Here is a 14,209-nt window from a genome sequence, read left to right as displayed (position 1 = left end):
CAAGATCGAGGCACCAGCAGATTGTGTGTCTGAGAGCCAGCCACCTGGTTCACCGCCATCTTCTTGCTATGTCTTCACATGGCAGAAGGGGCAAGGGAGCTCTCTGGGGTCTCCTTTATAAGGGCACTAATCCTATTCATGAGGTCATGCTCTCATGATAAATCACCTCCCAAAGTCTCCACCTCTAAATACCAACACATAGGAGATTAGATGGCAACAAAAGGATTATGACACAAACATTCAGTCTGTAGCAATTAGCGACTGGATAACATCAATAATGGGGAAAGGTGAAAAACTATTTGTCATGGTTCCTAACCAAGGCTTTGAAATCTATGGAAATTAAAAAATGCAGCCACCCAAGCTCGGCCTTTGTGATTCTGATTTGATCCCAGGTGGGTTCTTAAAAGGTGACAGTGTATATGAAATGCTAAATAAGAATGGGGAGACAACAGGAAAAAAAATCACTTTTCAAAAAGAAGATGTAGGGATTCTTCAGTTTACAAAAGCAATTTTATTCTTCTTCCTTGAGAAACTGTTGAATAAGTAGACTACTGCTAGTTAATGATAAAGCCATGTGTTCCTTACAGGTGACTGAGGTTAGACTCAAACACAACACCCCTAGACGTCCTAATGTAAGCAGATAGAATTAAGTACATATAAAAACATAAGAATTACTTGCTTTCAAGTGTCCTATGTTTTTATTTCACCTTTTCTCCTCATTTTTTATTCTCTTTCCCAAGTCCCTGGGTACTCTCTAATTTTCCTTTTAATACACACCTCTCTCTCTGTCCTCGGGCCCCTCTCACCAGGTGGAGTCCTCTGGGAGGAAGAGTGGAAAGGGAAACTAATGGCACCAAGCCTCCTACCTGAGTGAGAGGACAAGGAGTCTTGATTGTTTTCCTTTAGAGAGACTGGGGCATAGTAGGATTTGTTTGTGAGCACAGAATCTGTCCCCAACTTTCTCATTGTCTTGTTCCACTTGAGTCATTCTAATCTGAAAGTCCTGCTGTAAAGTGTGGAGGATGCACAAGGGGTCTTCTTTCATCTTTCAAAGATCACCACTCACTGTTTTGCATTCTAAGAGTGTGCATCTCAGCCTCTACCTCATAAACTCCAAAAGTGGGATCCCTGGGTTGCTCAGCGGTTTAGCACCTGTCTTCGGTCCAGGGCATGATCCTGGAGTCCCGGGATCGAGTCCCACATCAGGATCCCTGCAAGGAGCCTGCTTCTCCCTCTGCCTGTGTCTCTGCCTCTCTCTCTCTCTCTGTATCTCTCATGAATAAATCTTTTTTAAAAAATAAATAAACTCCAAAAGTACAGGCTGAAGATTCACAAATTCATTTCTCCATTTTGGACTTCTTTGAACTCCAGATCTTGTATTCCAACTACCTGCTCGACATCACCACTTGTGTATGTAATAAGTATCTTACTTTTAACATACTCATAACTGAACTGACCAATTTTTGCCCCAACCTGTTTCCCCTACATGGCTTTGCTCTTCTTAGTTACTTGTAATTCCATTTTTATGGTTTCTCAGGACAAAACCCAAAACTCTCAATCTCAGAGTTTGATCACCAGCCAAACAAACAAAAGTCCTTGGAGTCATTATTGACTAGTTTCTTTCACTCAACTCACACATCTAATTTGTCTGCGAATCCCATTCACAGTATCTTCAAAATATATCCTGGCTTCCAGCTATGATGGACTGGCTTGGAGCTAACTAATCCTCCCACTGAGAGCAGCTAGAAAATCTGGATAAAATATAGAAAAACATCTGTTTGAAGGCATTGTATGGTTTCCAAGGCAGCCAGGATTTGAGGAGTCCTAATCCCAGAATAAAGAGACTTGCAGAGAAGTGAGGTTTACCTTCTAAGCCAATTCTGCCCTTGAGGTAGTATGGGCCAGGAGTGAGAAAAGCTGAGCAAAAAATAGTTATGGGAAGGCTGGTGGTACTGGGGAGATAAAAACTGGACTATAGGGCCTTCCAGATGGATGGGCCCAGAATCCCAGTTGAAAGCCCTACATGTCAACAGGCAAGGTATATAAGGGTAAAACAAACAGATCAGGCCTGATAAAGCTTAAGCCCTGAGTGGGTTAATGGCTCCACTCCTACTCAAAACTGCCTTCTAGAAGCTTAAGAAGGGCCCTTTGGAGAAAGATGACATCACCCTTTTGATCCTCTACAATTTTTCTATAAACTGTCCTGATTTATCATATATAACCTTAGGGCGGACTAGACAATGAAAGATACCCACAGGTGATTCAGATATCGGAATTTAAAATAACTTTAAAAGTTGTGTTCAGGAGGGGCCCCTGGGTGGCTCAGTCAATTAAGCATCAGCCTTCCACTCAAATCATGATCTGGAGGTCCTGGGATAGAGGCTCCGTCATTGGGCTCCCTGCTTAGCAGAGAGTCTGATTTTCCTTCTCGCTCTGCTCCTTCTACCCCTGCTTGTGCTCTCTCTCTCTCTTGCTCAGTCTCTCTTAAGTAAGTAAGTAAGTAAGTAAATAAATAATTTTAAAAATTGTGCTTAAACAACTTAAACTTAATGACAAAATGGAAAACTTTGCTGGAAAACTGAAATCTCTAATAATAAGTGGAAAATCAAGAACTAAAAATTATCATTTTCTGATGGTGGTAATTTTTTAAATGCCTTCTTTAATTTTGTTTTGATAAACCAGAAATTTTTCAATTTTACTAGTCATCTCAAAGAGCAAACTGTAGGCATTGGTTCTTTCCAGGGAAATGGGCTAGTTTGCAAGAGGCAGCTGTAGATTAACCTAGTAAAGCACACTAGGATTTAGTTTTCACATCCAGAAAATGCAGGGTTTAGATTAAGTGAATATTTATTGAACTTCAGGAAAACATTGATTTTTGAGTTATAAAGAAGACAACGAGTTGGAGATGTGCCACAGGTAGAGTTTAGGAGAGAAGTCGGGGTTAGATTCATAAGCTAGAGGGTGTTTCATCTGCCAAGAAGTGGCAGTTGTAGCTAAAAGAGTGTATGGGATCACTAAAAAAGACAGTGAAAAGACAGAAGAGGGAGCATGGAAGGGATAGGGATGGAGATCTGGACATCTGTGCATTTCCAACAGTTGTCTTTCTCAATCTCAGAGTTTGAGCACCGGCCAAACTACTAAAAGGGCAAAACAAATAAATACCCTTCCCCTGAAAAATAAAACAATTTGTGTTTTGCTAAACAATTTTTCTTCTTCTTCTTCTTCTTCTTCTTCTTCTTCTTCTTCTTCTTCTTCTTCTTCTTCTTCTTCTATTTCTTCTTCTTCTTTAAACCTTTTCTAGTAGAAGGTATATGTGGATATATATATGTATGAATGAATGACTTATGCTTCAAAAAAGTAGGATTTTTGAGCACCATTAAAGAAAAAATGGCATTTAAAGATAAAGTAAGAAACTAAGGTTATGCAGTCCTATTCTCAGAGAATCAACTAATTTAAGGACAAGGGTATTAAGGACAAGGGCCTGAATTGTAGGTGACTCCATGGGACATGGCAACACCAGGGTATTAGAAAATTTCCATGGCTATGTGATTTTAGTGCAGATGTTGGGTTCCTTGGAAGATAAATCAAAACATCTATTAAAGCTATGTATTTATCACAACCATAATATTTTAGGTCTTCCATTTTAGTCATTCACATATATAGCTTGCCCAAGATTGAATGCTTTTAATTTCTTGAGCATATAGGCCATAAATACTGTGTAAACCTGATGACGTGTTAGTCAATGACCTATAATCTCAAATTGAAAACTGTGCTGATCTGGCAGGCTGTGTAAGAAATTTTCATCTCTCTGGTATTATCAAAATCCTGACATGCTTTTAAAAAATTGTTAAAATTAACTACGACACTTGCTTTAGTATACACATGGCCTTATAATTTACAATGCATTTGCCATGCTGAAAGATTGATTTCAGATAGGTCTAGCTTGTCTGACTGGGGAAAAAAATTGTCATTCTGTTTCATAGAATAAAACAAGACTCCACAAGACACATTCAGTTAAAATGAAGCAAAATCTGCAGTGTTTGAGAATGGTAATGCCTTGTGTTATCTGGATTTATTGATCAAAATAAAATCAGTGTTCCATTTCAAATCTGCCTGCAGCAGCATGCTCTTTTCAACAGCCCCAATTTTTTTTGAAAAGCTTCCCACTAAACTCTCCACCCCCCACCTACCCCTTTTCAGCATAAAAAAATCTTACAGAATTGCATACTAACTGGAAGATTAATAAGTCATTTCCTATAAAGTTAAGGTAGAAATAAGCCAATGAATTAAAAACCCATAGGTAGGGGAGCTTCTGAAAGGTGCTTTCTTAGCACATGAAATTACAAGATGTTTCTATTGAACCCAACAGGCTAGATTTGAATAAAACCTAATCTTACATTAAAAATTATAGCATGAGAGACTATGGAAAATTCTCTTATAAAGTCTTAAAACTTTTTCTTTTGTGAAGAATTATGTACATAGGGTATTGATTTTTTTATCTCAACTAAACAAGAGAGAAAAATTGATTGCTGAGACCTACCCCAAAACTTAATGTTTAAAACAACAACTAGTTGATTTCATCTCAAAATTATATGGATCTGGAATTCAGGCAGAGCTTCGCTGGGTGATTTTTCTGCTTCCCCATTGTCTTGATGGAGATAACTTAGTGGAACTCAGCTGGCAGGTGGACTGATTGACAGCTTCGCAGGTGTTTTCAGTTGACATCCTGGTGTGGGTGGTTGGAAGACTGGGCTCCCTGACTCTCCACCATTTAATGGAAGTAGTTGTAAAAATTTTGCAACAGATTTTAACACAGCAAGCACTGTTTCAGTTTTAGGTCTTTCAAGAAGCCAAGATGGGAATAGATAGGAGACTTATTGAGGGTAAACATCTGTGAAGGATAAAGAGAGAGTGAGCAGAATAACGAGAGCCTTCATACCACAATGAAGGTCTGATATCTATGAAAGGAAGGAGGAAAAGGAGGATTAGGTAGTAAAAGACTTAAACTTTAATGGAATCCTGGCAAAGTCTCTGCCCTGAGCAAAAGTTGCTCATTAGAAGAGTACCATGACAAGGGAAAATGAGCTAGACCTAATAGTGCATTGTGCTAAGTCGTTGGCTGGAAGCATATTGGGAAAAATAATTGTCCAGTGGATCCAGAGGGACGACAGCTAGAGTTAATAATCAGCTGTGCTTCCCACAGTAGGTTCTGTTGAATGACAATGTAAGACACCTCCATGACTGCCATATCTACCGAGGTAGGCATTGCATAAATAAGATGAGATATGGTAATAAGGTAAGTAATTATGCTTATAAGGGTAAGTAACATCAATGTCTGTTCATTTCCTAAAGAGTAAAAATCATCAGAGAAGAAACCAGTGTCTTGATTAGCAGACTTCGAGAGAGTCTGAGGAGTTGTGCTTGCTCTCTCAACCAAAAAGAAAACAGCTATACTCTGGCTACAAGCACTCAAGTCTTTGGCCAGGTTTATCTTCTGGGCCATTTATGATTTATTATATAACAAACTTACCTTTTTGTCTTTCAGTGACTCATGGGCCTGGGCAGGGGGGTTGAGCGTGGGTTGGAGGCTTTGTTGGGATGCTTAGGGAATAGTGCGGTCAGTCTTTTGTGGACATGTATGGAAAATAATACTGGCTGTGAGCTATGCTTTGAGTCATTATGCAAAATCAGTAGAGCCAGAACAATTCTATTTGATTTACAAATTATTTACGCCCCGAAGAAATGTGGAAATAAAGTTTCTGGGAGCTGGAATGTTAATTTTCTGCTTTGGCTCTTCAACTGGAACTGTCTAAATGACTTCCAGGACTGAAAATCCTTTTACATTTCTTCTGGAACTTCAAGGGAAGCGGGTTGGCAGTGACTAAGATGGATTATCCTCTAATGTGGTAAGTGGGGACAGAACCTTCTACCTAAGGCCACAATGGGGAGACAATAAGAATATTTTCTGATCTTTGTCCTGGAATGGAAACTGATTTCTTTCAATTCTTGAGACTCTTAGGCTGTGGTGGAGTCATTAGGAGTTGATGTGTATGATGCTTATCTAGGCAACTTGCTGATGTTTGATTGAAGTATAGTTGGCATACAGTGTCATATTAGTTTCCAAAATAGTGAACTGACAATTCTATACATTACTTCTTATTTAAAAAGCAGATGTCAGGGCTCCAGCTCTTGAGTTTCTGGCTATAGGAGGTCTGGGATAGGGTTCAGAGCTTCTTTCTGTATTATTAAGAAGCTTCACTAGAAGGCTGGTGAACACTAAAATTTGAGGACCATTGTTTTCAGACAGAGGTAAAAAAAAAGGAAGCATTTAGAAGGATAATGCTCAATATCAGATCTATCTACAATGCTACTATTAATTACAGGCATGTGTATTTTCAAATTGTTACTTTCAAGATATGCTTCATGCACACTTATGTTGTATTGGGATTTATTCTAAGATATAAGGATACAAAAAGAATGGGACACCATCTTTTCCTTAGGCAGCTCACAATTTGATGGAAGGAATAGGTAAAATACAGTAATGTCAAATATATCCTAAATTAAAAAAATATTTATAGAATAAAAATGTATAGAGGGAAGTGATATGCTCTGGGGCTATAAATAATGGCTTTACAGAGGAAGTGATATACAAACTGGATTTTGAAGGATATATTGGTGTGTGTTAAATGAATTAGGGCAGAAAAAATAATCTAGAAAGAAAAAAATGGTTTATACGTAGGTGCAGAGGTATACTTGAGTATCTGTAAGTAGTGTAAGGAGAACATAAAATGTAAAGCAAAGCGGTATAAAGGATGAGTCTGGAGAGGTAGGTAGGATACAGATTATAAAAGGTCTTATGTTCCATGCTAAATATTTTAGTGTTTTTTAATATTTTAGGTTTTTATCCATTTTGCTAAAAGTGTCATAATGTGTTTTTGTTTTTATTGTTTTGTTTTGTTTTCTTTAGTGAGTCATGGATTCCTCTGGAATAATCTATCAGAAATTTTCACATATTTACACATGCAAAATTTTTGCATTTAAGTTCAGGGAGTCATAGTCCAAAGAACACCCATTGTACACAATGCTTAAAGAGAGTCACATTGTCACTTTGTGCTTTAGATTAATTGCTCTGGTTAGTATCAGTTCAGCAGTTGAACTGGGTGAGAGAAGGCCAGACTATAGGCATGGAGATGAGTATGCAGGCAGTGGCAATAGAAACAAAGTGGGGAATCAAAAATGCCAGAACTGGGATTATTACTAAAAAGGAGATAGTTAAAGTCTTCTCCCAGGTTTCTGACTAGGCTTTTGATTATATAGAAGTGTTACCCGATGCAATAGGAAATATGAGAAGAGTTCTTATGGAAGAAGGAATGCACATAATGACTTGGGCTTTGCACATGTTAAGTTTGATATGCGAACTGACGTTTCAGAAACAGTTATATCCATGGGTCTCTTGCTCAGGGAAGAGATCAGTGTAGCAGATAACAGTTGTTAGCCAACTGCACCTGTAACACGTTGCCACTTTCTTGCTGGTCAAGCTCTGACTTTGTGGCTTCCCCCTCCTCTGTGCAGCTTGGGAAGGTAAACCTGACCTCATTCTCAGGAAGGATTGCCTCTCGTCTGGAATAGTCTGTTCTGATCATAGTGAAACCATTTCCCTTGCCAGTGATTTGCTTAGGAAGTGGCTGGTGATTCAATTCTGGTCAATGAGAAATAAAGAGGTGTCTTCTGGGACCTGCTGAGAGAGTTCCTTTATGCTTATAAGGCCATTGATGTGTGAGAATTTGCAGCCTGGAGCAGGTGTAATCATCTTTAATCCATGGAGTAAGCTAGCCATTATGCTGAGGATGACCTTTCTGCTATTTGTAACCAAAATTATCCTAAACTTGGGATTTGGGATTGATCTATCTATCATCTGTTCATCTAACATGGAAAAAATAGCACAACATAAAATTTGCAAACTTAACTGTGTTTAAGTGTACAGTTGAGCAGTGTTAAGTAAATCCACATTGTTGGGAAAAGATCCCCAGTATTTTTCATCTTGAAAATATGAAACTTTTTACTCATTAAATGATTTCTCCTCACTTATCTGCCCCCACCCCCCACTCACCTCCCAGCCCCTGGCCACCACTGTGTATCTAGTGAATGAATAAGTTGTAACTAAAGCCATGAGAGAGAACAAAACCTTGTCCAGAGAGAACATAAAACTGAAGACTCTGGTATGTTAGGAGGACGAAGAATAAGAAAGGTCTACAAAGGACATGGAAAAAGATCGACCAGAGGTAGAAAGAGACCTGCTATCACGCAAGTTCATGAGGCTCATGAGGGAGAGGCTTTGGGAGATGGATTAATTATCATGCTGGGTGCTGCAGGAAGGTGTATTCAATGCAAGGCCTAGAAATGTCAACAGCGTTTTGTAATCGGGAAGTCATTGGTAATGTGGATGAGTTTCAGTGGAATAAGGTTGGAAGCCAGAGCTGAAGAGTGAATAGTAATTGAATAGGAGGTTTCACAGCAAGAGAAAAAGCCATGCGGTGAAATCCCCCCTTTTTTAAACTCGCCCGTTGAACACCCAGCTAATATTTGCCCTGTTTTCAGCTCTATGATATAGAGAGCGTTACCGCAGAGACTAGAACAAAGCAGAAGCTTGAGCTTTAGAGGCCCCGTTTATCCTCCTGCTGCCTAAATGAGCACATATCCTCTAGAGCAACTTTGACTTCTGGCCAGCTTTGTGAGCTTTGTTTAGCTTTGTGAACCCTGTGGCTCTATATTGTTTTATGCTTACATGAGAGTCCAGGAAGAGGTATCTTTGAAAGGGTGGAATTTGCCCAATGGACGGATCTAATTTAAACAGTGTCCCAGTTTCAGGACTGTACGCACCTTAGGAGACATATTTGGTCCTCTCTAAGCACAGCTTCCAGCAAAGCCTCGTCTGCTTTAAACTTAAAGCAGCTTCATTATTATTATTTGTCCATTTCCCCATATTAGTTGAAATGGAAAAAAATATTAGTATTATGCAGTATCAAAGGTCACTTTAATCTCCACATTTTTTTCTCTGTAACTACAAAAAAGAACATTTTAATGAAAGGTTGCAATCTGTTTAATTATAACCCCAAGTGGCTGAGCTGCCAGGTGAGTGGTCTAATGCCATTCATCCTTTGAAGCCCTATGAATTGAAAGAATTTATAGCAGATTCCTGGATATCCTCAGGGCTAACTTTAAACGTGACTAGGTTGTAGATTTCCCAGGCTTGACCAAAGTGAATTGTTTTTGTTTTTTTCTTAAAGAGATTAGCAGGTAAAAATGATCTTAAACACCACAGAATAAGTATATTCAAATAATAAAAATATATATATATTTCTAAGAAAATTATGTTGAATATAAAATATAGATTTTGATGAACATCTCACTTGTCATCTAATTCATATTTGGTGAATGAATCAAGTATCTACTATGTGTAAGAACGGAGGCAATGTCCAGGGGTACCGTGTAACAAGCTCAAAATATTTTATAAAGTGGAAAAGTCTCTCATTTTTGGAAAGCTAATTTTTTTGTATGCTAAGTTGTTTTAGGTGAATATGAGGATGACATGTATAGTTAAGTGGCTCTACTGTGCTGGAAAATAGTTATCTTTTCTCCTCCTACTCCAAATCCTTGCTTCTAACATGGCATATGGATCTGAGTGATTCTCCTTGTTGTCAATTAAAATTCAGAAGGTAAATTCAGAGACCAATGTGTTATTAAGATAATAAAATATGCTGCACTACTCAGTAGAAGTCAGAGTATGAGTAGAACCATTTTTGAAATATTGTGTAAAAAAATATTTTGGATATGCATACTGGTTCACAGAATGTTTGGTGTTTTCAATGAATAAAATAAGTTTTGAAAGAAACTTGAGGCAGTAAATGTCAATTAAGCCCACAAAGATGGACATATGTTTATATGATAACAAAAAGTTTTTGGAGAACAAACCATCCTGGGCTTCTGAATATTTAAATGAGAACATTTCAATGTTCTATCAATATACTGGTGTTAAATAACAAGACAGTGACTGAGAACAAAGCTCTTTGCTTTTGTTTTGCTGCTTTGCAGTCAGGGTATTTGCTGGAGTCAAATCTAAGATATCTGTTTATTTATTGGCCTGATTCCCAAAATGCCTCAAATGGAAAATTGCTCGTTGCCATTTAGTCCCTGTGGATTTCTACAGACCTGAGGATTTAATTACCTAGTTGTTCACTTTATGAAGTGGTCAGCCTGTGAAGCCGGCTCTAAGCTGATAATCACCTGGGAGAAAGAACTGCTGGTTTTTACCCTGATGATTTTAATTATCTTTGGTAGCTCAAGAAATAGTAAGTCTCTTTAAGGTAGTTGTTAACAAGAATTTTTGACAGTAGAGAAGACAGGGGATATATTTCAGTGCTCGAAATGCCAGATCGAAAAGAGATGCTATTCATAAGTGAATGAACTAATGGAGGGGAAGACTGTAATTGGATGTTCTCTCTTATTCCTCTTCCTTTAAATTCCCACAATAACCAATTTATTCTGGAAGGGCCTTCCGTGGACTATAAGCATTATTCTCTTTGTTTTTGATGTTGGCAACTTTTTAAAAAAATGACACAAAACCAAAACCAAAAATAAACAGGAAGAGTTCCAAATTAAATAGGCCTGCTGGTTGATTTCAGCCTATAGGCCACCAAATTCCACCAATTTCTGCTTGAAATTTTTCCTTGATATATATATATATATACATGAAAGTGATTTCTTTCTCTTCTAAATTCATATAACAATTATTGTCTGTGCTCCTCATTTTGAAATTAATCACGAACTGCCTCATGACATCTTTCCTATTATGTCTTGAGCTATTGTTGAATTTTTTATGGCTCTGAAACTTTTCACTTGCCTTGAGCCTCTAATCAATTGTTAACTTCTTTCGTGCAGAAACTGTGTCTTCTATTTCTTTGCATTTCCTCTAGTGCCAAACCCAGTGAAGCCTCAATGAATGAATGTTAGTTTTGCTTTATTTCATAAGATGCATAATATTCCAAATGTATAGTCACCTTTTCTGTAAGAGTACTGAAATGACAGAAAATGAGATATAATCAGTTCATATTCATGGAGTGATGTTTATTTATCCCTGGAAGAGCTGCGAAATTTGTAAAAAGAAACAAATACTTCCAAGGAAACTCAGGAACCAGATCATAACTGCCTCAGATGTGTTACCAGGGAGAAACATCTCCCCTTCTTTCCTTTCCTACACTGAAGAGTGAGCAGATAAAGATTAGGTGAGCAGAGGAAGAGATAAAGCAGCATGTCCGGAGCCTCTCATGCCTACTGCTTTAATTCGTACAGCTCCACAGGTCGTGATCATCATCCCCATTTTACAGATGAGGAATTGTGTGGGGAAGGGAGGTGACACAGAAGGTCACACAGCAACTGTCAGAGCTTGGGTTTTAATTTGCAAATCTGGGCTGCTTCTCTCACCCTAGCAGCTTTTACCTTGCCACCTCCAGGAAGGTGGGTCGTTGCAAATGTGCAGGATGAAAGAGCTAAGAGACAAGGTCAACGCAATGCCAAGATGTGTTTATCTTTTGCAGCTCCTTCCTCTCTTCTCTTCATTTTTCTTCCTTGGCTTCAATTCCCTCGTGCTTCTCTTGGCTCTCTCAATCTGCACTGCTGCTTCTGACGCAGGCCCTCCCAGGCCCGAGCACCGAACCTAGAATCCTACCGAGATCTTTACTTGGTTGAATTCTTCTTAAGGCGTTAGTTCCATGTCCCATGTTCTGATAAGTCAGTTTCCAATGACACATTAATGACCATTGATGGATTAATATTATTCTTCTAGATAGCATTTAGAAGACGATATACCTAACAGGTATTGTTAGGAATTTTCAATACGCTAGGAGACATAGAGGGGAAAGTTTTCAATTAGGAGTTCCTTTTTTCCATTTCAAGACAAGTTCTGTGATAGACTTATCTGAAAGGCAAAAATAGAGGCTTTCTTTATTAGGTGCTCATTTATGTTAGTCTTTAACAAGCGGGAACTATTTGAAACAATACAGAAAGGGCCTCAGAGTTTAGATTTGGTTAGGAAAGCCCTGAAGAAGTCCATTTCATTGTGTATTATAATTTCTTGTGCGAGCTCAGTAAACATTCTTCTTTGTGAGGTATGTGATTCCACATGGTCAAACTGAGAAGTTCATTTATATGAGCAGATTATTTGCTTAGGCAGTACTAAGCAGCATCCCTGAGCACCTGCAGGGGTATTTTCCTTGGTCTCGTCTAAGGGGATTGTCTCTAATACAAGTGTATGGAGAAGTTCTTACAAAGCAGTATGTTTGAAAGTGTGCTCCTGCATCAGGATCACAGAGGCGCTTTTTAAAAATGCTAGTTTCCAGACCCAATGAATCAGAATCTCTAAGATTCTGTATTCTTAAAAAAATGTTACTTTAGATGGGTAAGGGGCTCATGGGAAATCTTTTGTAATCAGAACAAATCACTTCCTGGAAAAAATGCATTGATTTTAGTTAATTCTGCTGCTCACAAGTGCCAAATGCATTTGAAGACAAAACTATTTCATACTAGAGAGATGTAGAACCAAAAAGAGTCACTGGGTCACTGGATTACCAGTATTAAAGAGAATCTGCACAATTTTCTGGAGTATATTAAATACAAGTGGAGACTCTCTCTGCTAGGTAAAACTATCATAAATGTGTTTCTTTATCTTCCAACATTTCCCAGGGAATAGCTGAGATTTCGTACAAAGAATGAAAATGTGCACTGCTTCCAACTGTCAAAACAGTGGGCTATGCCATCACTTTAAAACCCCATTTGAAGGTTGTATTATATCCCAAGGTATTTCTTTCTCTTTTTATGCCCTTTATCTCCTTTCCTAGTTTTTATTTTCATGGAAGGTAGTCCTTTTAGGAAAAGCAGTTGTATCTGAAATAATTTTTTGAGTAGGAATACCATGCTAAGAATACCACGGTTTTTCTGCTTCAGTTTCCTTACATTGGAGAATGATTGGTCCATGGAATAGTTTGGTCCTGGCTTTGTGGTTCTTGTGGACTGTGCAGTCTTGCTAATGTAGCTTCATCTTGCCATGCCCCAAGTTTGCCACCTGTAAAATGAGGAGGTTGTGAGGGCTGATTTCTGATGTCCCTTCCAGCTGTAAAGTTGAGAGAACAGAGACCCTCTTGGCAGGTGTTTTCCCTATTTGGAGATGTTAATATTCAAAGGAAGCTTTTCTACTTTTACTGTGAAATAATATGCATATTTCTCCTAAGAGAAGACATAGAAACAAAACATAAAATGGATCATTTGCATTTAAACTACTTAAGTAAGATGGAAATTACTCACTTATTTAAGTGAATCAGCATTTCCACGTGGAACCTAGTGTGTCATCCTACATTTCTTAAGTTAATCACATCAGGAAAATAGCTCTAGAGGTAGGTGGGCCAACATTAGCAAAACAAGGCTTTTTTTTTTTTTTAAAAAAAAAAAAAACAATCCCTTTAATGTGTATTTGCTTGAATTAGTGTTTCCTTACAAAACAGGTGAAGTCAGCATTTCAGAACAAATCGACTAGAAATTAAGAATTGGCATGCTTTTTATTTTCTACCGATCTCTTCTTACCCCTTTTTCTGTTCTAGAAGAGTGGCCTCAATATTTTCTGACCTGCACAGCTATCATTAAAAGAAAATGAGTATGTACTCCTCAAAATGTATGTGTATATTTATATGTTGTATATACCACGTAGTTAATATGAGTATCTCAGGGAATAATATACAATTACAGGAAGCTATCATTAGAGAAAGTAGATAGAAACCTTTTGATAATTCTAAATTGGGCTGGCATAAGGTCTCATATGATTAAGTCATTGTTATTTTTATTTACAAAGATATTTTTTGAAAGCTCTTTGACCACCTTGAGATTTAATTTAGTTGGAAACCTTGTAAATATAGTCTTTAAATCTAATTAGGCATACATCATCTGTAATTCACTGCAATATGTTGGAAACTAAGGAACCAGTGAAAATGGTGAGTTGGGGAAGTCCTGCCCTTCCCTCAGTCTCCTCTGCAGCACGTATGTGACATGTGACTCTCGGACAAATGGACTGGGAGTAGAAACCCAGGTTCATTCAACCGTAAACATTAGCCAAGTTTTATTTCCTTTTTTTATTTCTAGAGTAGAATAAAAGGAAGTTCAATAT

The 14,209-nt window shown here is 38.0% G+C and overlaps 2 long non-coding RNA genes across 13 annotated transcripts in view; one reads left to right on the top strand and one right to left on the bottom strand.

Moving 5' to 3' along the window:
* Positions 1 to 14,209, top strand: part of LOC140608665 (uncharacterized) — a 306,107-nt gene that overhangs the window by 194,972 nt on the left and 96,926 nt on the right. The gene's annotated exons all lie outside the window — the stretch shown is intronic.
* Positions 1 to 14,209, bottom strand: part of LOC140608664 (uncharacterized) — a 58,484-nt gene that overhangs the window by 31,826 nt on the left and 12,449 nt on the right. For 8 of the 9 annotated variants that reach the window (XR_012010637.1, XR_012010639.1, XR_012010638.1 and 5 more), the window contains exons 3-4: positions 13,009 to 13,117; positions 4,541 to 4,891 (exon numbers count right to left, since the gene is read on the bottom strand). This is a non-coding gene — a long non-coding RNA (uncharacterized lncRNA). The remainder of the gene's footprint in view (positions 1 to 4,540; positions 4,892 to 13,008; positions 13,118 to 14,209) is intronic. The other variant, XR_012010645.1, reaches the window with a different exon arrangement.

Source organism: Canis lupus, chromosome 18 (assembly GCF_048164855.1).
Source record: "Canis lupus baileyi chromosome 18, mCanLup2.hap1, whole genome shotgun sequence".
Taxonomy (NCBI): domain Eukaryota; kingdom Metazoa; phylum Chordata; class Mammalia; order Carnivora; family Canidae; genus Canis; species Canis lupus.
The sequence above is the reverse complement of the archived record's forward strand: the minus strand, read 5'-3'. Positions and strand labels throughout refer to the sequence as shown.